Source organism: Megachile rotundata, chromosome 5 (genome assembly GCF_050947335.1).
Source record: "Megachile rotundata isolate GNS110a chromosome 5, iyMegRotu1, whole genome shotgun sequence".
Taxonomy (NCBI): domain Eukaryota; kingdom Metazoa; phylum Arthropoda; class Insecta; order Hymenoptera; family Megachilidae; genus Megachile; species Megachile rotundata.
Genome location: NC_134987.1, coordinates 8082763 through 8106002, shown reverse-complemented (window position 1 = coordinate 8106002; position 23240 = coordinate 8082763). Strand labels below are relative to the sequence as shown.

General features: G+C 36.5%; 1 protein-coding gene across 4 annotated transcripts in view; it reads right to left on the bottom strand.

Annotated features, from left to right (window-relative positions):
* LOC100883294 (ankyrin repeat and SAM domain-containing protein 1A) overlaps positions 1–23240 on the bottom strand; it is a 69373-nt gene that overhangs the window by 13123 nt on the left and 33010 nt on the right. The window lies entirely within an intron of this gene.

The window sequence follows — 23240 nt, the reverse complement described above, 5'->3', positions numbered from 1 at the left end:
CAAATATTTCATAGCGTCACCTAAGAACACATAGTTTTCAGTTTCATTTTCTTGCACGAATGTGTCGGCCATTTTGTCGCGCGACTCAACTGGATAGTGTGGGTAAATTCTTATAAATGTGTCTCATACAATAATTTTGTACCGAAGTATATTATTCATAATAAATGTTATATTTGAACTGTTTATAAATTTCAAGTGTAGCCATTGTATATCATACGAACAAAATTATGAATATGTTTGATGGTAACTGGAATGTAACATCAAAAGTAAGATGTCAGTAGTTTTTGATAAAACAGGTTAAAAATCGCTAAGCTAGTTTGAGCCATGTTCATCAGAATTCTTCACATAAATTATTCTTTACAAAATGATACAAGATTTTGTATGTAATGCTTTCATTACCTATCTTCGGTTAACTTATTCATTTCCGCTTGCATCGAATTAATGCTACTGAATTTGTCGGCCGTATTACTATAATACTACTATACTACATTACTATAACACAAGCTACCAGCTGTTGAGGTCCAGATGCATTATCGAAGGGTTTTACGATCATGCTATATCCGAACTATATTCGACTTATGAACGTGTTCCCGCCAATCGTACATCCAGCAAATGTAGCGTTCTCGAAACTCGGCCAGCTAGCAATTCCGAATGGGTTTAAGCAGAAACAAGCCGCGAGGGTGTCTGGGATCAAGCGTCGGATATCCATAATGGATATGCTGCACATACGAACGGATTTCACGGATACGTTGAATATTCATCGCAGATTCGTCATTGTTCGATGCCTTCGCGAGATTAGTTCCCGGAAGATAATCAAGACCGACTCTCGACAACGGTGTCGTTCGACAATTAACGTGGTCCTCGGCGTAAATTACATCGGTCGCGGCCCATCGACGCGATCGGTTGCCGATAGAGATATTTCGCGTCGATCTGGCGAACATGATTTCGCAAATAAAAACGGAACGGAAAAAAGAGACGGAACTACGTATGGTGGCCATGCGTTGGATATTCAAAACGCATCCGGTTGTGTACTCTGAATCGCAGTCGCGGTATAACGACCGCTGGCAAATAAATTTCAGGTTCCATGTAAATAAAGAACACGGATAAACGTTTGAGGGTCAAAGTAGCATAAAAAAAATCATTTGCGCGTGCACTTGTTGCGAACGTTACATTTGCCCGTGATCGACGAGAGTGAACAAACAGGGCTGTGCACAACGTCATGGGCGCTGGAGCAAACGAATTTGCATCGCCAAAGACTATTACGATATCCCTGTTTCCTGCCGCAATCAATTCGATAAAAATGTGTATCCGGTGGTATATTGTACGCTAGCAAAGAGATAGGATAGCGTTAGTGCATCTGCTTATTTTGACTTATGATAGGTAACGTAGCGAAGACATAATTTATTATTATTGCATTCTAATTTTTTTCTCATTTTTATTTTATTAAACTTGAAAGTAGAATGTTATTAATACGTTGATCTTTGGTCATCAAGATCTTTATATCTTTAAATTATTACCCAGATGTCTACATCTCCAGATGTATTCTCAGATCCCTATGTCCTCAGATCTCCATTATTCTGGTTGTATGTATAATTAAACTTTCGGAAATTTCTGATTCGCAGATCGTATAATCGAGATGAATACGATAGTAGGATTAAAACAGAAAACTGCGAATTAATCACTAAAAAGCACCATCCCAAATGGATTGCTTGGAAGAAAAAAACAGCACAGAAGGTAGCATGAAAGCTACGTGATCCTCCGGTTACAAAGTAAAAACCTAGGTTCTGTTGATTTTCAGCTCGCATACCTTAAATGTATAATTGAAATGAACGGCGTGGCAGGTTGAAAAAAGGAAAAAGTGAATTAATCACTAGAAAAGCGTTATTTTAAACGGATTATTTGCGAGAGGAGTATCGCGATACGTCTGTACGCGGGGTATTCAGTATGTTGGTGAAAAAAAAGAGCAACGTTGCTTTCATCCGGGGTATTACAAGCAAAAAATCGAAGCTACCCGGCAAAAACTCGTAACGATATTAAATCTCCCAATGGCAGACGGTCGGCCACAGCCAATACCATTAAACGGAACGTGTAAACGTGGATACGGCGTCGTTCGCGATACCTTTCGAGCACTTAAACGCTCACACGGTCACGCTTCGACAGGTGCAAATAATTCCCCTATTCGTCGCCACGTTCTCCTCGTTCTTCGCCCTTTTCACGCGGCCGGGGCGGCGGGGTGTTTTTCAGCCCCGTCTGAAGGGTGTGTTTCGTCGTACACCAAAGACAATCGCGCGTCGTTTTCAGCGGCCGTGCACAATCGCCGCGTTGCAAATGGCCGCGTGGTCGCGTTCACCATGGAGATTCTTTCATACGAATTTCACAAATGAGAATTCGCGTACGAGACCCGGGTACGGTCCTCGGCCGAGAAGACGGGGTGCAGCCGGTTCGTCGAGGGTGAAGGCAAAAGAAAAACGGAAAGAAAAAAAAAGTACCACTTTAAGCAGCGGCTATGAACGCCTTTCAAAGATGCTGTGTGTATCCTCTCCGCGCAGGTACACTCGAGGAGCGTGTTGGCGAGCGTGTACGTACATCCTCGGCTCGTGAAAAGCTCATAAAAATATTAAACAGAGGAGGGAAGAGGCTGAGAGAGGTTGCACGAAAAAGGGGGAGAGAGAGAGGGGCTGGTACGCGCACGTTACAAGCAGCAAACGTACGTAATTTTAATTAAAGCTCCATGATGAAGGGCGTCGCCTGCTCGCGCGCACTCCAACCACCAGCGTTATATTATGTAGGCAGTTATTCAAGTCATATACACAAATTACATAAATCCTCGTCGTGGTCGTCCTTTTCTCCCGTTACCATCTTCTATCTGCATCTCCTTCACCTCCGAGCTTCTATCCTCCGTTTCTTTTTTTGATTTATTTTTATTTTTCAACCCTTCGTGTCTCCGCTTCCGTCCATCCTCCAGCTTTCCCTGCGAAAGCTCCACTCTCGTTGCCATTCTCTTCGTCGTTGCACGAGCGACCGCTGGCTTTCACGGCGTAATAGTTTCCCTCACGAGGGAATCCGTTTAATCGCAGTAATTGGGAAGAGCTGCGACATTATGCGCCTTTTTCTTTCTCCTTTATTTCATCGCCGGAGTTTGCATGCTCTCGACGCGATGCCGCGTCACTCTGTGAGAAACTAACGTTTCCTTCGGTTCTTCTTCTTCTCCTTCGTTTTTTTCTACACTGCTACGTGTTCGCCGGTTTTTCGTTTTCTTCCCTTTACTTTCGTTTCTAATGTTTTTGCGTCGTACTACTTTTGGAATGAAACTATGGTGCTCGATGGCAACCGTGTGGAAACGGTGAATGCTATTTGCGTTACGATCCGATCTGCGTTCAGCGTTGCATCGTCGATACAAGTCTTTGAATCGATTTCGACGAGAAATATGGCCTGAAAGCTTCGACAGACGTCGAGTAGCAAGATGTGCATTTTCTACTTCTTTTTAGTTTATCGGGTCGGAAACTTGAGTACACGATTTAACATTTCCTTCGGATGTTTACTGAAGTTCGACGAATTAAAGAATTTCTTTAATTGAAGAATCGAAGAGTTTACCAAACAGTTTGCTTAATTTTGTCACATCACTATGATCAACTTCCCAAAGAAACTATTAAAATGTAATTCATGATATCTTTCGAATATTCTATTCTCTTGGAGGTTACCACATAATAGGGCAATAAATGAATTCGACCGTGAATTTAGAAATTAAGGTCAACATATATTTACTGCTTAAAAATTTTGCTTCAACTTGCATATTAAAATTCAACATTTTTATTGTTAAAAATAAACCAAAATCTAAAACTTTTATTCACAACAAGAACCCTGTATAATAAGGCACATACAAAGTAAAAATAATTTAGAGATATATAAATTTAAGAGAATTTATCCTGGTACCTGACGTTAACGTTAAAAATACTCCTGTTATTTCAAAGACGGAAATATGAAAAATATGTGTACACATTTCCTCAGATATCGTAAAAAATATGGTTTAAAAGAACGAAACAGCTTCCGAGAAGAATCCAGCTGTACAACCGGCAAATAAAACTTAAATCTCTGTTCAATGATCGTCGACCCACAAATTAGTCGGCATTTGTCATTCAATCGTTGCTCCAGCGGCTTATTCAACTCGTTAGGCAACGGATGCTCTTTCATGCGGCGACAATCGAGCCCCGCCAATAGAATAATAATAAGAAACGAAGGAAATCACGAGTTTCGAATATTATCGCGAACCGTTGGCTCGAATTCGTCGCGAGTCGCCAATTAAATTCAATTGATCGTAGGTGCTACTCGTTCTTGGGCGAATTACGAGGACGGGCGTCGTCCAATCGGTGCCCGCGATGCTCCCGCCAATTTACGGGTGATGTAATGACCCTCAATCATCATGGAAATGGATAATTTGCTAATGACTAAGTAGGAAAAGACACGAATTGTGCTTAATACGCTTTCGGTCTCGATTCTTCTCGATGCAAAATTAATTTTTATGCACGTTGAAAATAATATAATTTTTGTTTTAAATGTTACATATCATTAAGTAGTATACTTTATATTATTTTCTTTATTGTGGGACTTATTGATATATCCAAAAATATAAGTGATGGATTGTAGGATTTAAAATGACATGTAATATAATCGTCTTGTTACAATTATTTTGCAAATACGTAACTATTGTATGTGTTTGATTAGGTTATGTGAGCTTCATAAATATTGAGATCAGCTACCACTTCGATTCATCAAACATTCTAAAATATTTTGTATACAATGACTAAGACTCTGTGACGAGGTGTAAATAGAAATATCTATTATGTGAAAATTCCAACATCCGAAAATTTTTAAATTCAGAATGTTGAATTTGTACTAAGAATACTTGGGAACTTGAAGACGGAAATTAAATTTGACAACTTGCAAGTTTAGAAATATTGAAAAATTCAGAAATATAAAAATGTCAAGAAATTGACTACCCAGTATAAAACCAATAATCGCCAAATAAAGGAACTCGACTCAATTTCTAAAAATAACTGTACATCGCATATTTGGATACGCTAATGACAGCTGACTCATAACACCACTAATTGCAGCGTTCAACGTTTCTGAATAAACCCAGTTTCAAAAATGCTTCTCAACAATCACAGCATCGAAAATATCTTGTGGGAAAAGCACTCGAAGAATATATAAATTTCTAAACAAAATTTTTTCCAGCATACTACGGAAAGCTATCGCGAAACAATCGCTTTCATAGAATGAAAAGCATTCATCGAGCAAGAGCATTAACGTTCCGTGAATTCACGGCCATTTACACGGTAATGCGAGCAACGTGCTCTTCGACCTCTTTGCGAATTGGTTGAACGTTCGCATAATTAAATACTGCCGGCATTCAAAAGCATAATCGCGAGAAATCGCTTCGACGAAGGCCGTCGTCCGAGGAAATAGCGATGGAAGGAATACGCGGACGGAATAGCCGATTTCAACGAAACCTTGAATAACCTGCTTCGCCTATCGCTGTTTGCGTTTGTCATTTTCGAGCGACGCTGGACGAAAACATTTCGTTTAGCACTGAACACTAGTTTCATAAAAATTCTAATATTCGAAGATTTAAACTACTGTGTTAATTATCGGTAAAGTTACGGGGAGAAGCTTTTAGTTTCCTATAAGATTTTGGGGTATAAGAAAAATATGAGAGGTTATGTAACACATACGTTGATGTAGGTTGTACTCAGAGTCACATTAGACCGTTTGGTACACTAGATATTGAAAAAAGTTACATTCTAGTTTCTATATAAACAAGAATGATATACAGGAAGAATTAATATAATTTCTGAAGTTATTCTAATTTATATTATTATACTTTAAAATTATAAAAAGAAAGTTAAAATAAGATCTCATAAAGTATGTACTTATTCCTGAAAATTTTTTATTATTTCACAGTTTTCGATTGGATAACAAATAACGTATATAAAGTTTAGATTATTATGTTATGTCCAGTGGAGTTTTATCGTCCAAATCCATTAAACGAATCTCAAATAAATGCAACACAGCAGGCAAACATAATCAGACCTGCATGATAAGACTCTCGTTGATTTTCATTTGTCAGGTACACTTTATTCGTGGTGAATTGCTTTCACCGAGAAAAAAGGTATTCGTTAAATAGATGATCGAACAAAGAGTTCAAGTTTGGAAGAACTCTTTCTTCGGAAGAATCGAAAAAGGAGCACGATCGAAAGTTGATTGTTATTCGTTCGCACGGTCGTGAAAATCGAATTGTATATTTATCCAGATGCTCGCTATATTTCGTGGCTGGATTATAACATAACACATGCGGGACAAGACCTGTGCCGTGGCCAAACTTAGAATCGACCCTAAAAATACCAGAATTGCGAGCCAGAAATAATTTTCAGGCAACACGATTTCTACGAGGAAGATGAGCCCACAATGCACGTTTAATAGGCGTCGATTCAACTATCATTATGAATCAATTGATCGAACGATCGTTAGAGCCGCAGTGTCGTGCGCTATGAAATTCTGCATTTTCATGCAGTTCTTATCGAGATTGACGCACTAAGTACATATGTGCGCGATGTTTGTGCGTAATTCACCGAGGGGAAAATATCTCTAACTTTCTTCGTCGATGTTTTCTCTGAAGGAATGCGTTTCGACGAAAGAACGCGGCGGACAGAAAAAAGTTGCTCTTTCTTTAAGTAAATTTCATAAATTTGCATGGAGAGTGTCTTGAGATTATGGTACAAAGCGCGAAACAGTACGCTTGTTCCTTTATGTAATTTTCATCTCAAAAATATTACCCTTCGTTACGTTAAGAGGTAACTCAACCTTTCGTTGCACTTGTCTTGTAAAAAAATACAATTCTCACGAGTGCAACAATGAAATGACATTGAATGAAACTCTGTAAAATTTCTGGACAACGACTTTGAAAAATTTATTACATTTTAAATTTTATTCCATTGCAAATGGAAATAAAATCTTATCAAATCAATAACTACTGTGATATGATATAACATATGTATTATAATACATATCGATAGTGATATTACATAGATTTCAACCAGACTTCATTTTTTAACATCAAAACACTTTTCTCCAATTAACTCCAAGTCAATAAAAATAAAGTTACATTGAACTCATGAAAGTTAACGAGACATTCAAAAATAGTTACTGTCGAAAATAATTTTTTACCTTTATCAGTTCGAAAATCGCATAAACTTGAGCACAACCGGGAAACCGATTCTCGTCTCGCGTCCTCGAAGGTGACGCAACGAGCGGACAAACTATTACTGTACACCAAGCCACGCGACGAGCAACAAGTACACGCGCATCGCGGTTTTTGCCAGGCACGCCAGGAACTTCGAACACGCAGGATTCCCTCGGAGAATGCACGTGGCACTAATGCACTCGCGCGTACACTCCGCTGCAACGTAGGCCTTTGCCTAAGGACGAGTATGGAGGGGGACCAAGCGTTCGTTCCTCTTTTTCGGGCAACTGATAATTCCACAATTTTGAGATTTTTGGAATATTTTCAGAATCTGAATTATTCTGAGTTTTCAAGTTTTGAAGAATTTTCAAGTTTCAGAGAGTTCAAATTATTCAAATTGAGAATTCAATTTATAGTTCGTTAATAGGTAAATTTACTTGTTTTGTAGTTTCTATATTCTCAAATTATTGTATACGTAAATTCACTCATTTTGAAATTCCAAGTTCTCCAATCTTTAGACTACCATATCCACATACTCAAATCTCAAGTTCCACAATGTCTGCATCTCCATATCCACATTTATAAATTCCAAGATCTATGTCTTTTCAAACTAATGAAATTTTCATGTGACATTTTTAAATTAACAAATTTCAAAATTGTTAAATGTTTGGACTTGAAAAGTGTGAAGTTCCTGATTCGTTCCAATAGGAAAGAAGATTTGTCGACGAGTGTACACGTTCGAGTGACGCGTTAAGAGGAGCGCAACCAACGTTCCCCGCATTGCGAACGCCTTGTCCCATGTAATTTTTCCTCTCTTTTCCGCTCGCGACTAGCCAGCCAGTCCTTTTTCCTGGCGACAGGACACGTTGCACGCCTCTGACCTCCCTCGTTCCCGTGTTCGCTAACTACGAACAATGGGCCACATGTGTTTGGTCGTTACACCAGCGAACCATCGTCGGTTCGCTGACTTTTGGAAAAGCGACCACCTCGCCTCTGCGCGAACACGCGTGTCATTTTTGTAAAAATTCCTGCAGCTGGCCCGCAACCGCCTCGCTGCACACGATTTCGCCCGCCGAAACCCGCTACCCGCTCGCGTCAAGTGCACCGGTTAGCGAGCCGTTATTTCACGTTCCTGCATTTTGCTAAATATTTTCTTCTCGTCTTCTATTTTAACTTTAAACTATCAAATTAGTCACTTCGCCACAACTTTCTTCTTTCAAGGTGGCTCTCGAAATTACAGTAAAGACAAGTGTTATTTGTCACTGGCTCTAATAAATGATTTTAAACGTGAACACAGTAATGTAGCAGAAAGCAGATCGATGTGCTAGCTTCAAACATTATTTGTCACTGACTATAAGTGATTTTTTAGATTATAAATTAAGGTTTCACTTTCATGTTTTTTAACAGATTTGAACAGGGTAATAATACGACAAAAGCTATTAAATACTCTTTGGCAAAATTCATTTTGTGAATTTTCACAGTCGTGATCATTAATCAAGTGTACCAACACAGTCAACGTCACGTCAAGAATCATATAAGATATTAAACATGTCCTACTTAAAAAAACCTCCCTACTTTGAGAAACATGTGAATATTCAAATCGTTACGTACGTTTCAGATCGCCATGAGTTATCCTCTGTTCCTCGATCTTCTGTTCTAAACTTGCACGAGTCAACAAACACGCGTTACGCATCAAATCGGAATAAATAAACAATGATAAGACACTTCACTTGAACCGTTCAATAATCTTGACGTTCGATCGTAAGATTCGAATCGTTCGATATCGGATTGTCGGGAGCGTAGAGCACGAGTTGTCGGTGTACCGTGAACACCGTAATTCCTTCTGCACTGTGTTTCCTTGACGTTTGCAGTCACGGAAAGCGGATTGTATCGGTTTGTTGAACGCGAACGACACGCCCTGACCCGCACGAGCCACGCGATGATCCACCTGCCTCGATCGATCCTCGTTCAGCCGCGCACTGACGCTCGATACCTCGCTACGATCGATCCTCCTTCGACCACGGAACACGTGACCCAACGTTTCCTCCACCGAACTACCTGTGCGTGAGTCAACCGATCGACTTTTCACCAATTTCCGCCCAATTTTTCTTAACACCCAACGATTCTTCACAGCTTACATGGTACATGGGTCTCGAGAGACCCTTGTAACATATGCAACGAATTACGTCATTGATAGATGGGAAGCTCTTTGAAGAGTCGAGGAATTACTCGGTTAAATATTTCTAATTCACGCGTTTGGAAGTTTAGAGATTTTGGAGTTGAGTTGGGAAAGAACATTGAGGATTTGGACATTTTTGGAATTTTTGGTGCGTTTAGGGACTTGAGGAATTTTTTATATATGGGGACTTGAAGACTTTAAGAATTTTTTTTGTTTGGTAAATTTGGAAAACGTAGAAATATAGCAATTGAAGAAGACATCTTGTAACAAAATAATAAAGTTTGAAAAGACCCAAATGATGTCATGAACACGTCAAACGGAGATCCCCACCACGGTTCTCGAAATTAGTACTCGCAATCTCATCAAGATTATCAGTTGTTCGAATTGAAGCGATAACTTGATCTTGCGTTCGATACAAATGTTCTCGTGAAGAGCTTGTGTTTTATTACCTATTAGCAAACTGATAAATAAACTTGATCGATCAATGACAATCCATTAATTCTGCAATTGATCTGTTTATTCGTTGCATTCTATTCTTTCAATCTAATGTGTTTTGGAATCTGTACGTTCTTCTTTCTAATACATATTGAAGAATCACATACCGATACTAATTAACTCGGTTCATTTAAAAACTGCTGACTCAACTCATCCATAAAATTACTGAAAAAGGATGATAATAATCAGAATAAGAAATGATTAACGTAATAACACGTTATTAAGTCACGTGAAATTGCGTGCTATCATTTGTAACACACGAACCATTCATTTTCCAAATTAACCTCCATAAAACAAAAGTACTTTCAAGTATTTTACCAGTAATAAAATTCAAGTACAACAAAATGTTACAAATATTACAAAAATTTCAATTGTGGAGTTAGTCATTTTGTGGTCGACTCAAACGACGTAGATTCTATTCGACTATACCTCACAATTCCTAAACGTATAATGTACAATTCTCTGATTTCATGTGACATGATATCAACGCTACCGCGTACACATGTATGACATCATAAGAGCTACCAGACCTATCACATATGCCTCGGTAGCATATTTTGATCGCCTTTGCGTTACAAACTCAACATTTCAATTCGAAAAACTTGAGTAAAAATTTGACGTAAGCTGTGAAGAGTTGGTACATCGATTATTACCTTCGCATCAATAATATTAATTTGACTATATTGAAGTATCAGCGTTTGAACACCTTCTGAACGCTGGAAGCACAAAGATCGAATCAAGATGCACGTCCAGCACAAAATAACCCGACACTCGAATACTTTCGTAACCTTTTATCGACCTCGCAACTCGAATTCGACCCGAGGATCGTAATTGAAGGAGAGCGTGGCAGGAGCGTGGAACCGGTCCGAAGGCTTCGATAAAGCAAGGAATCTCGGGTAGAATTTCAAACGTGGATTCTCGTCGTGGGTCTACGAGATCGAAAGAAAGTAACACAAGTAACCGATCGGGCAGTCAACGAGCGTTTGACCCGCGTGCGTTAGGTTCTTATCGTTGGGTAAACGCCTGGCGAGCTTACGCGGTCATCCGAGTAACGCGATGGACTCGTTCGTCGACGTGCCACGAGGCTGCTTAACGAGACGACTAATTCGAACGAGTTAGGTCCACGAGGAGTTAGTTGGTGGTGGTGGTGGCAATGTAAGAGGAGTAGGAGGAACAGACACCGAGGGAGAGGAGGACGGAACCCGGTCCTCGCCACCCGCACTACCATCGGACAATGAGAACGAAAGAGGCCAACAAACCGGAGGAAAAGAGGAACAGAGAGACGTAGAAAGTCGCCCGACTCGTATACGACCAGCATGTTGCGAGCACGGAAAGATGACCCCAGAGATGGGACTAGCTTGCTGGGACCCCAGACCGAATTATGTTCCCTTCTAGGCTGGGATAGAGAGAACTATTTAGAACATTTGTGAGGACGGTCTTCAACCTGCTTCTCCTTTAGGCTTTCTTATTTGCATTCACGTTTTTGTACTTCGATTGTACGATTGATAAATTTTGACATTTTTAGACTTTTGAGGAGTTGAGTCGATGAAGAGACAAATTTTAGATGATCGAACAGTAGGTACAATTTGTTAATATCTAAATGAAGAGGTTGCATTTTCAAGTTCACAAAGTTCTAATATCAACGTTGAAATTCTTCAGTTGCAAACTGAATATCAAAACTTGATTCTTCATATTAAAAATTGATTCTTTATATCAAAAATTATATTCTTGAACTACTTCGTAAAATTTAAAATGCTTGTCTGTTTCTTACATCTCCAAACTTCTAAATTTACAACTCCTGAAATACCCAAATCCCTAAATCCCTATGTATCCATGTCAAGTCCCAAAATTATCTATTGAAGCAGTTGATACTCAAGTGTATATTTTCATAAAGAACAGTTCTACCATGTAATTTTAATGTGAAAAAAATATGTGCTGCATTTAAGTTTCGGAGGCAAGAAAGTTTCAGGTACCTGAAAACACGCAAACGACCCTGAAGAAGAATTGAATGGCAGCGGAGAGGACAATGAATCCACGCTTACGTGGATCGCGCTTGCATATGGCGAAGGTTCGTTCCAACTGACCAGACACGACCATTGTGATGTTAATGAGCAGAAGACTCGCTTTCCTGAAAGTCGCGTTTTTGTTCACGAATTGCGTGCTGTGTATAAGTATCTTGTGCAGAACAAATAGTATGAAGAGTTCAGGTTGACACCAAAAGTGACTGCTGTTGAACGGACAATATGAAGACTTCGTGTTAATAGTGAAAATGTCTGCTGTTGAACGGACAGCTATATCAAGATTCAAAGTTAATACCAAAAATGTCTGTTATTGAATAAACAATAAAATGAAGAATTCAAGTCAACTCCAAAAATATCTGCTATTAAACAAACACTTATATCAAGAAATAAGTTGATACTAAAATCGTCTGTTGTTGAACAAACAATAAAATGAAGAATTAAAGTCAACGCCAAAAATGTCTGCTGTTGAACGGACAGCTACATGAAGAAATTAAGTTGATACTAAAATCGTCTGTTGTTGAACAAACAATAAAATGAAGAATTCAAGCCAACACCGAAAATGTCTGCTATTAAACAAACAGCTATATCAAGAAATAAGTTGATACTAAAATTGTCTGTTGTTGAACAAACAATAAAATGAAGAATTCAAGTTCACATGAAAATTGTTTGCTATTGAACAAACAACAATATGAAGACCTGACGTTGATACTAAAAATGTCTGCCGTTGAATGAACAACAAAATGAAGAAATCAAGTTGACATAAAAATTGTCTGTTGCTGAAGAAACAAAAATATGAAGCTTTGAAGTAGACACCAAAATTGACTGCTACTGAACAAACTTAACCTTGCTGCTTTCTCCACAAAAAAATTAAGATAAATAAATAAATTACTATACCTAAATTAAAAATTGAAATCTAACCAATAGATGATGGAAATAAAACGTATCTCACGAAGAAGAAGAGTATCTAACCAAAATAGCTAGCCAAGCGTTTAAAGCAAAAAGTTGTAAAAAAAGTATGCAATTAAAAATGTGGTGTCCAGATTTGATCATCAATTCAAATATATATCGTCACGAATAAATATCATAGTTGTAATAAAGTTAAATTTTGATTATCATATTAATGGATCGAACAGGTCAGTGCTACTCATCGAGTGACGCCGGACAACGCGGTAAACAGATTCTACAGAGTGTATGACTCCTCGCACACGTCACAATCGTTGCAGAGCTGTCGGCAAGTTCGTTAGTCTGGTGTTCTGGGAAACTTCTTGGAGGTCATGACTAATCCATTCTGCAGCGAAGGAAACGGTACGTGATCCATTAAAATGCAAGACGCGCGCGAGTGAACACGACGAAAGCTCCGTTGCTTCCGTTCAAGATCAACAGACGCAAGTGAACAACAACCAGTAATTGTAGCAGTTCGTAAAAATAAGTGCGGGCGTGAAGCCGAGGAATTATCTATTTGCTTTGTTTCAGATTATTTCGTGATCTCGATTGGTACTTTGTGAAATTGAGATTGCTGCGGGCATCGATGTCTCTGGAGAGGAACTTGAATGTAAGAGGGTTGAAGGATTTGCAAATTTTATTGTGTTACTGCAGGGTATAGTTTGGAATATTTATTTGTACATATGTGTGTATTTTCAAATTTTAAATTGGCACAATCTTCATGGTTTCAAGTCCCAAATTTTTTAAACTTCTAAATCCTCAAAGGTAATGTTTGCCAGATCATAAGATGTACAAGTCTCTAAATGACATAATTTCAAATTCACGAATCTCTAAATGTACACCTTGCAAACTCCTCAAGTCTCTAAATTTCCAAATCTCTGAAGCTTCAAACTTTAACTTCTCCAAATCTCTAAATTTCCAAATCCCGAGTTCTCCAAATCTCTAAATTTCCAAATCCCAAATTCCCCAAATCTCTGAAGTTTCAAACTTCGACTTCCCCAAATCTCTAAATTTCCAAACCCCGAGTTCTCCAAATTTCTAAATTTCCAAATTCCTAATTCCCCAAATCTCTGAAGCTTCAAACTTCGACTTCCCCAAATCTCTAAATTTCCAAATCCCGAGTTCTCCAAATCTCTAAATTTCCAAATCCCAAATTCCCCAAATCTCTGAAGCTTCAAACTTCGATTTCTCCAAATCTCCAAATCCCCAATCTCCAATTTTCAAAAATTTATACTCGAAACCCTCCCAATTTCTTAAACTCCTCAACCTTCCAAATACCTTCCTTACCAAAACCCTAAATCATCCCAAGTCCAATCTCCAAAATTCTCCAAATATCCCAAATTCCTCCGCACCCCCATTCTTCCCCCAATTTCTATTCCAATATCGAATCAACAAAATTCGTAAAATTTATTTATTATTTCCCTTATTTTTCACAACCTAGTAAGAACCGTATGAAGTCCACAGTAAAAGTGTAAACATACCGGTCAGCAATGACCCCAAGGCAGTCATCCTATAAAACTCTAATCGTCGCAATAGATATCGTGTCACCTGTCACTCCACGTTCCACTTTTCAACGAACAAAAACTTGCGCTTGCAGCGAGTGAACTAGAAAGATAGGGTTTTTCTCTATATAAAATCGAGACTAGAGTAATGGAACGGAACGGAGGAAACAAACACGCGTAAAACGAGAACGAACATTTTCCCGCGACTGGAAGAAGCGACGAGATTATGACATCGAAGAGGAATGCATAAGCCACGGAACATGAGTCACGTTAAACTGTCGCGATGTTCTTTCAACGACCGTTTCCCTCGACTTTTTCTCGCGTTCGTCGAAACACCAGCTCATAGATAATTCGAGCATTCCTGTAATTGAGGCGATAAGTGGGCTGCCTCGCGATTACAACTCGCTTGGGAACACTGGGATATTATCGCGGCTGCTTACAATTAATTTCGTAACGATGTTTGTCGGTTAATTAAAAAAACTCCAGTTGGGAACGGAAATCGACCTCTTCGATCTCGGAATTTTAGATGAAAATATGTTAGTCTCTTTTTTTTAATTTAAAATATCTGGATGGGTATGAAGATCTTGTACTCCATTTTGAGGTTTTTATCTTTCATTTTATGTTTTTTATCTTTCATGTGGTACAGTAAGATGGCGGAAGATAATGTGGATCACGTTTGTCAACTTACTGACAAACATGAAAACTTAAAAGTATAGAATGTAGTTGTTTAAACATTATTAATTTCGTATCATAGTGTAAAGATAATGTAGATATACTGTAGAAAGAATTAGTTTTTTAAGACCTCTTCAGGGAAACTTTTTTTGAGGTTAGGAAAAAAAATGTAGATACTTGATATAATTATATTTTAGTTATTTTAAACTGTTGCGATTGAAATAAACAAATACCAAAAACATTAATAATATACTCAAATGTAACCCTTGTTGAACTAAAAAAAAATAGACATTCATTGTCAATGTTTGTGAAGATGTTAGGTCTCAATCTCTACATTTAAAATATTCTCTCAAACATACCATGTATAAATTTTCTAAATTCCCAAATTTGAAAATGAGTCACTATAACGAGTACTGCATTTATTATATCCTTGACAAAAGACTAATTTAACAAAATCTACAAAAATAATCTCCAAAACAAAAATAGTAAATAAAGTCATCACAAACGCTAGTGTTAACAAGGGTTAGCATAAGTCGAACATTGACTGAGAAGCAACAGAACGTGTACATCGAACAGTCGTGTTCAGAGAGAAACATAAGCTCGGTCGAACAACGAAAGGGAACCGGAATTTATTTGCAGCGGGGCTGGTTAACTTCTCATTGTGCCTCGTTTATGACCGTGACGGAAAGTGCACGCCTCTTTGTTCTTGAACGGAAGAACGCGGAAATTCATGCTCGAAATCGACGTTAAATTGCGATTCCCTTTGACTTGCAACTTTGAGCTTCTAAATGCGACCTGGAATTCTGATTGTACAATGAAAAGAATTATATTTTCCTCGTTTTTCCCGTACCGTGTCGTTTGCGGAGATTCGTTTTCGACGGAAAGAGGGATGATCGTTCTTCGACAGTTATCTAATCTTGAAATTTACCCTGAAAGTTGATGGAACTCTTCGTTTTGTAATTTGTTTTTTCAATTTTTTTGGGGGTTGAGTGCTTCAAGGCTTCTATACTTAAATAATTATTTTTTAATGAAATTATTTAAACTATGATTTGTACTATAACTTTATACTATAACTGTTTTGTTTTTATGGATGACAGTAAAGTATGGAGCTATGAGTAAATAATTATAATTACAATCTTGGAATATATAAATAATTATATCTATTAGCAATTTTTTAGTACGTCAACAACTATTGTTATTAACAAATTTTGTAGTACATGAATGACTACTATTGTAACTAATCTTACAGTACAAGAATAACTAGTGCTATTAAAAATTTGTTAGCACAATAATATTTTGTATGAACCTGATTATTGAACCCGCTATCATAAAATTTATGACAGAAATTGCGAGTGTCTTTCGGATCAACCCCCGATTTCGAAAGCATTGTCGATGCCTGTTTGATATGAATCACCAGGTTGCTTAACAGATAATACACAGTGGACTTCAGAGTCTAAATTTAGCATCATTGGACCGAAGTTATTTTGTTTCCACTAAGTGGACTCAGATATATGCCCCTTCGAAAGCTGAATTCTTAGCACTTTGTAAACGTCAATGGTAATTTAGTCTGACCAAGAATATAAATTTAAATCGGGGTAAGCAAATGATCAAATATGGAAACATTGTGTAACTTTACGTACAATTATAAATCTTTAGTTATATATTAACAGCACAGTTACTTATAAATAAATCAGTCAAAAGTTATACTTTTTCATTAACAAAATAATTCAATCTGATTAAACATAATTTCATTGCACTCGGATTTCAACTACATTCTGAATTTCATAATTGAAATTTTCATGAATGAAATTGTTAACACTGGAATTTTTTAAAAATATCAGAGTATTTAATTAAAAAATATTTTGCATTGAATTTATTATTAAATTTCAGTGCAACTCGCAGACATAGTAATACTAGAAACTGTGATTATGATAGACTTCTTACTTGAAATATTCGAGGAGCCCTGACGAATCTAATGAAATTCTCTTCGGTCACGAAAACAATTTCAAGAAATCTAAGACTGCACAGGAAGAATTACTTCCTGGCTGGTTTTTTCCAGATGATGAAACGGAGACTGAATTCTGATTTATTTGAAGATGGAGAGATCGTCGAGCGCTCGAACAGATAAACAGTGATAAGATACAGCGTATCATTTGTCAGACGAAACACTATGCTGCTCCCTGCTTGTACGGTTTGCTTTCTACTGTGACAGTCTTATTCTGAAACGTGTGTCTGCTATATTCAATTTGGAGTATGTGGAACATTTTAATTTTAAATTACACTGTGCGGCTGCTAATTAATTAGCAGTTGTTTAGAGAGAAATGATGTTGTTTAGTAAGTATTGTTAGTGTGATACTTTGACAGCAATTCATATTCGTAATTCTCAAATTTCTATATTTTTACATTCCCCAATTCTGAAATATTCGAATTCCAAAATTTCCAAATTTCTACATTCCCCAATTCTGAAATATTCGAATTCCAAAATTTCCAAATTTCTACATTCCCCAATTCTCAAAGTACCGAATTCCAAAATTTCCAAATTTCAACATTCCCCAATTCTCAATATTTCGAATTCCAAAATTCCCTAATTTTCAAATTTCTGAATTCCAAATTTCCTTAATTCTCAAATTTCCGAATTCCAAATTTTCCTAATTCTCAAATTTCCGAATTCCAAAATTCCCCAATTCTCAAAGCTCCGAATTCCAAATTTTCCTAATTCTCAAATTTCCAAATGCCAAATTTTCCTAATTCTCAAAGCTCCGAATTCCAAAATTCACTAATTCTCAAATTTCCAAATTCCAAAATTCCCCAATTCCCCAATTCCCCAATTCCCAAATTTCCGAATTTCAAAATTCCCCAATTCTCAAATTTCCGAATTCCAAAATTCTTCAATTCTCAAATCTCCAAATTCGAAAATATCAAATTATTCGTCATGGTCGAAGCTAAACGAGCAAATTTTATATTTCCACACTTAACAATTTAATTTACTGTTAGCTTCAAATTAACAATTTTGTCAATTTTTAATTTCATCCACTATCAGCTTCAAAGTCGATAAACTATTTAAATCGATAACCTTTACGTTAAATTCTATATTTAATTTTTATATATCCAAAGATTACGAATAAATTTTTATCAGATTTTGAAGCTCGTTACGACATTGACAATTCTCATAAAGATGTTCCCTATCCACCGCTCGTTTTCACAAGATTGGAAGTTCGAACAGAACAACGAAAATTCTCTAGAGATTCTGTGAGGCAGCTCAGATAAAGGTGGCGGGTCGTATTATCGAAAATTCACAACCTACGACAAGCAAGCAAGGCTTTCCAGAGCGTAGATGCTCGTTTATCAGTAAAAACGAGCGTAACTTACGACCAACTCGATAACACTGTTGATTTAACGAGACGCGCTGTTATCCGCACAGATATCACGCTGATGCACAAAACCGGTAGTGTTGTGTACAGTACACGTGGAACTTTCAAATTTTTAAATTTCAAAATTTCCTAATTCTCAAATTTACAAATTTTTACATTCCCCAATTCTCGAAATTTCGAATTCCAAAGTTCTCTAATTTTCAAGTTTCTGAATTCCAAAATTCTCAAATTCTGAAAGCTCCGAATTCCAAATTTTCCTAATTCTCAAATTTCCGAATTCCAAAATTCCCTAATTTTCAAATTTCCAAATTTCTACATTCCCCAATTCTCAAAGCTCCGAATTCTAAAATTTCCAAATTTCCACACTTCCCAATTCTCAAAGCTCCGAATTCCAAAATTCACCAATTCCCAAATTTCCGAATTCTCAAATTTCCAAATTTCCACACTCCCCAATTCTCAAAGCTCCGAATTCCAAAATTCACCAATTCCCAAATTTCCGAATTCCAAAATTTCCAAATTTCCACACTCCTCAATTTTCAAAGCTCCGAATTCCAAAATTCACCAATTCCCAAATTTCCGAATTCTCAAATTTCCAAATTTCCACACTCCCCAATTCTCAAAGCTCCGAATTCCAAAATTCACCAATTCCCAAATTTCCGAATTCCAAAATTTCCAAATTTCCACACTCCCCAATTTTCAAAGCTCCGAATTCCAAAATTCACCAATTCCCAAATTTCCGAATTCTCAAATTTCCAAATTTCCACACTCCCCAATTCTCAAAGCTCCGAATTCCAAAATTCACCAATTCCCAAATTTCCGAATTCCAAAATTTCCAAATTTCCACACTCCCCAATTTTCAAAGCTCCGAATTCCAAAATTCACCAATTCCCAAATTTCCGAATTCTCAAATTTCCAAATTTCCACACTCCCCAATTCTCAAAGCTCCGAATTCCAAAATTCACCAATTCCCAAATTTCCGAATACCAAAATTTCCAAATTTCTACACTCGCCAATTCTCAGAGCTCCGAATTCCAAAATTCCCCAATTCCCAAATTTCCGAATTCAAAAATTCACCAATTCCGAAAATTCCGAATTCCAAAATTCCCCGATTTCCCAAATTTCCGAATTCCAAAATTTCCAAATTCCTAAATTCCCCGATTTCCCAAATTTCCGAATTCCAAAATTTCCAAATTTCTACACTCCCCAATTCTCAAAGTCCGAATCCCAAAATTCCCCAGTTCTCAAATTCTAAACCCCCATTACAACCCCATTAGTACAACTGCTCCCATACAACGCGATGCAATATAACGTAGAACCTCCTCCCCTTATTGCACCCTTCACCTCGCACTATTTCGCAGTGCTCCACTCTCCCAAATTTCCCCACATCTACAACCATGAATGGTTACCACATCTACAACCCTATAACACAAACCTATACATCTATTTACACGACACAATAAATAAAAAAATGCAATATCACATAAACACAAATATCGACCGCTATCAATGAAAAATTTCCACGTCCCAGATAAACAAGAGATCAATGAACACGTTAAAATTGCGAGTGTTGAAAGAGCTTACATCGAAACGTTGTATCGATGTAAAAGGAAGAAATCGTCGGAACGTTTCAACAGATCTCTTCCGTAGTTGCGTAACGCGGTTCCGCGGGTTCACGCTCGCTAGCACAATGCTGCAATAATTGCACGGCTGGCTTTCCGAGCGAGTGAAAAGTGGAGCAAGGTGAGATTCAACCAACGACACGCGTCCTTTTATATTATTAGCCGCTTAATTATTTCCATCCGCGTTGTGTACTCGTCGTTCACGGACTACACAACCTAAAAATGCATCGTTGATTCTAATAACTGTAATTGAAATTATCTTTCGAAAAAATAACGATGGTTATTTACATTTTTAGCGGGATTTTGTTATTTTTAGGGGTTCATACTATTTTGTATTCGGGTTGTTTTGTGTTAATTTGTTTTACTTTTTATTATTTTGGGTTATTTTGGGCTATTTTGTTCTGTTTCATATTATTAATATTAGCTTGTACTATTTGGTATTTAAAAGTGATATCAATGGTTATTAATATTTTTAGCAAGCTTTTATTATATTTTTTTATTGGTTCTGACTAGTTTGTATAATTTTGGACTATTTTGTTCTATTTTGTTCTATTTTGTACCAGCTTGTACTATTTTGTACTAAAAAGTGATATCAATGACTATTAATATTTTTAGCAAGCGTTTATTATTTTTTTTTTATTAGTTCTGACTAGTTTGTATTATTTTGAGCTATTTTGGACTATTTTGTTCTATTTTGTACTATTTTTTACCAGCTTGTACTATTTTGTACTAAAAGGTGATATAAATGGCTATTAATATTTTTAGCAAGCTTTTATTATGTTTTTTTATTGGTTCTGACTAGTTTGTATTATTTTGAGCTATTTTGGACTATTTTGTTCTATCTTGTACTATTTTGTACCAGCTTGTACTATTTTGTACTAAAAGGTGATATAAATGGCTATTAATATTTTTAGCAAGCTTTTATTATGTTTTTTTATTGGTTCTGACTAGTTTGTATTATTTTGAGCTATCTTGGACTATTTTGTTCTATCTTGTACTATTTTGTACCAGCTTGTACTATTTTGTACTAAAAAGTGATATAAATGGCTATTAATATTTTTAGCAAGCTTTTATTATTTTTTTTTATTAGTTCTGACTAGTTTGTATTATTTTGAGCTATTTTGGACTATTTTGTTCTATTTTGTACTATTTTGTACCAGCTTGTACCATTTTGTACTTAAAAGTGATATCAATGGCTATTAATATTTGTAGCAAGCTTTTATTGTGTTTTTTATTGGTGCTGACTACTTAGTATTATTTTAGACTTTTTTATATTATTTTGTTCCATTTTGTACTATTTTAGACCAGCTTGTACTATCTGTTGCTATTTTGTAACATTTTGTACTATTTCATACTATTTTGTCTTGCTTCGTATCATTTTGTATTATTCTGTTTCAGCTTGCACTATTTTGTACCATTTTGTACAATCATTTCCCATCGTACAAAATTTATATTACACTTCAAAAATGCTTTTGCAAAAATTTTTCTTGTCCTTCAATTTCATAATTTTCACCCATTTAATTGATTACGAATGAGACCTAACTTACTTATAACCTTTTGCACAAGAAAAGGGTCCTCAATAAAATGTATTGCAATAGGGTGTAGTATGTGACAAATACATTTTTGTTTGTCCTACACGTAGTAAGTATAAATGATGTATAAACACAATATGTATAAATGATATACATATTCAATCGACATAGTGAAAAGTGTTAAATATACACAATGACTGTAATGAATAAATCACAATGAATAAATTAAATATTTTTAAATGTGTATTATATGAAAGTACTTCATTCGCACTTGAGTGTGACGGAAAACGATATAGATAATCCAAAATTGCGCGCCGGATGCAACAATTATCGTCGCATATTACAGAATCGGTGATAAAAACTGCATTAACGGGCATGCATGCAGACAAGTGCAGCCGATAAACCATTTTGCTGCACGGATCCAACGTTCCCAAACTCGTTAGCATTAATCTTTGCAATCGAGGTGATCTCGAAGTGAATTTGTTGCAGTATGTACAGGATATATACAATGACAACGAAAGGTGTGAGTGTGAACATGAGAAATCGAAGCGTTTGCAATGTAATCAAAATGAAATAATCGTGTATATATATACAAATGATAACTTACCGTGCGTTCGAGAAATGCAGTTAATCGTGATCGGCCGATGATCGCGTTAATCCATTTTCTTTTTGTTTAGAGAACTATTCTTAACGGTACGTGGATAAAAAAATCAAGGATACCGCAGTAAACTGGTCGACAGTTTGCGTCACTCGCATGCAATTTCACTCAAACGCGTATTAACAATATCTTACAGAAACATACTGCAAAAATTCGTTACACAAGTGTGGAAATTTGCAGACAAAACTAGTCGCTATTCGTCTCTCGAAATCAGGAGATAATTGGGAAATTTCGCCTTTCCTTTTCGTCAAAGAGAACAACAATTATCTTCGGAAAGTTCTCAAACGGAATGTTTAATTGCGACGCTGTTTCGCGGAACAATAGCAAGATCTAATTAACGTTAAGAACGGAGTATTTCCGCGATAAAAACTGTGGCGAATCGGAAAAGCGAGTTTATCGACGCAAATAAATAAAAAAATATACAGAAAATGTCTTTTTAAAGGAGAAAGAAAGCTTGGACGAACGAAAGCGACAAAATAATTCAAGACATCGCATACATAGCAGCAAATAACGTTTATTAGCACACCAACGATATATAACGCATACGATATAATCGCAGTTAACTTTTAACGTCTAACTGTACCATCTAACTAACTATATATACTCTTTTAATACGTATGGCTCGTCGAGCGATTACAATAACCAGACGAAGCGTTTAACATAAAATAAAATATAAAAATCAATCACAAAATAAACTATGTATACATCGGGGAGGAATGGAGAACGTAACAAATCAAAATGCTTAATCTACTAAGTGCTTAATCTAAAATATCGTGGATATTCTTAACCAAAAATACTGCAACATGTATTATCTGCAGTCGAATCGTTGAAAATTCAAACGTGGTAAAATTATGTTTTATATCTAACATCTCTATAATATACGTGTTTATTAAATTAAATTCTGAATGTTGATCAAAAATATGGACTTAGAAAGTAAAATTGCACCATAAAGTACAGGTAATTAAAGATTATAAATACTGTTGAGAATGTATATAATACTTGAATAATA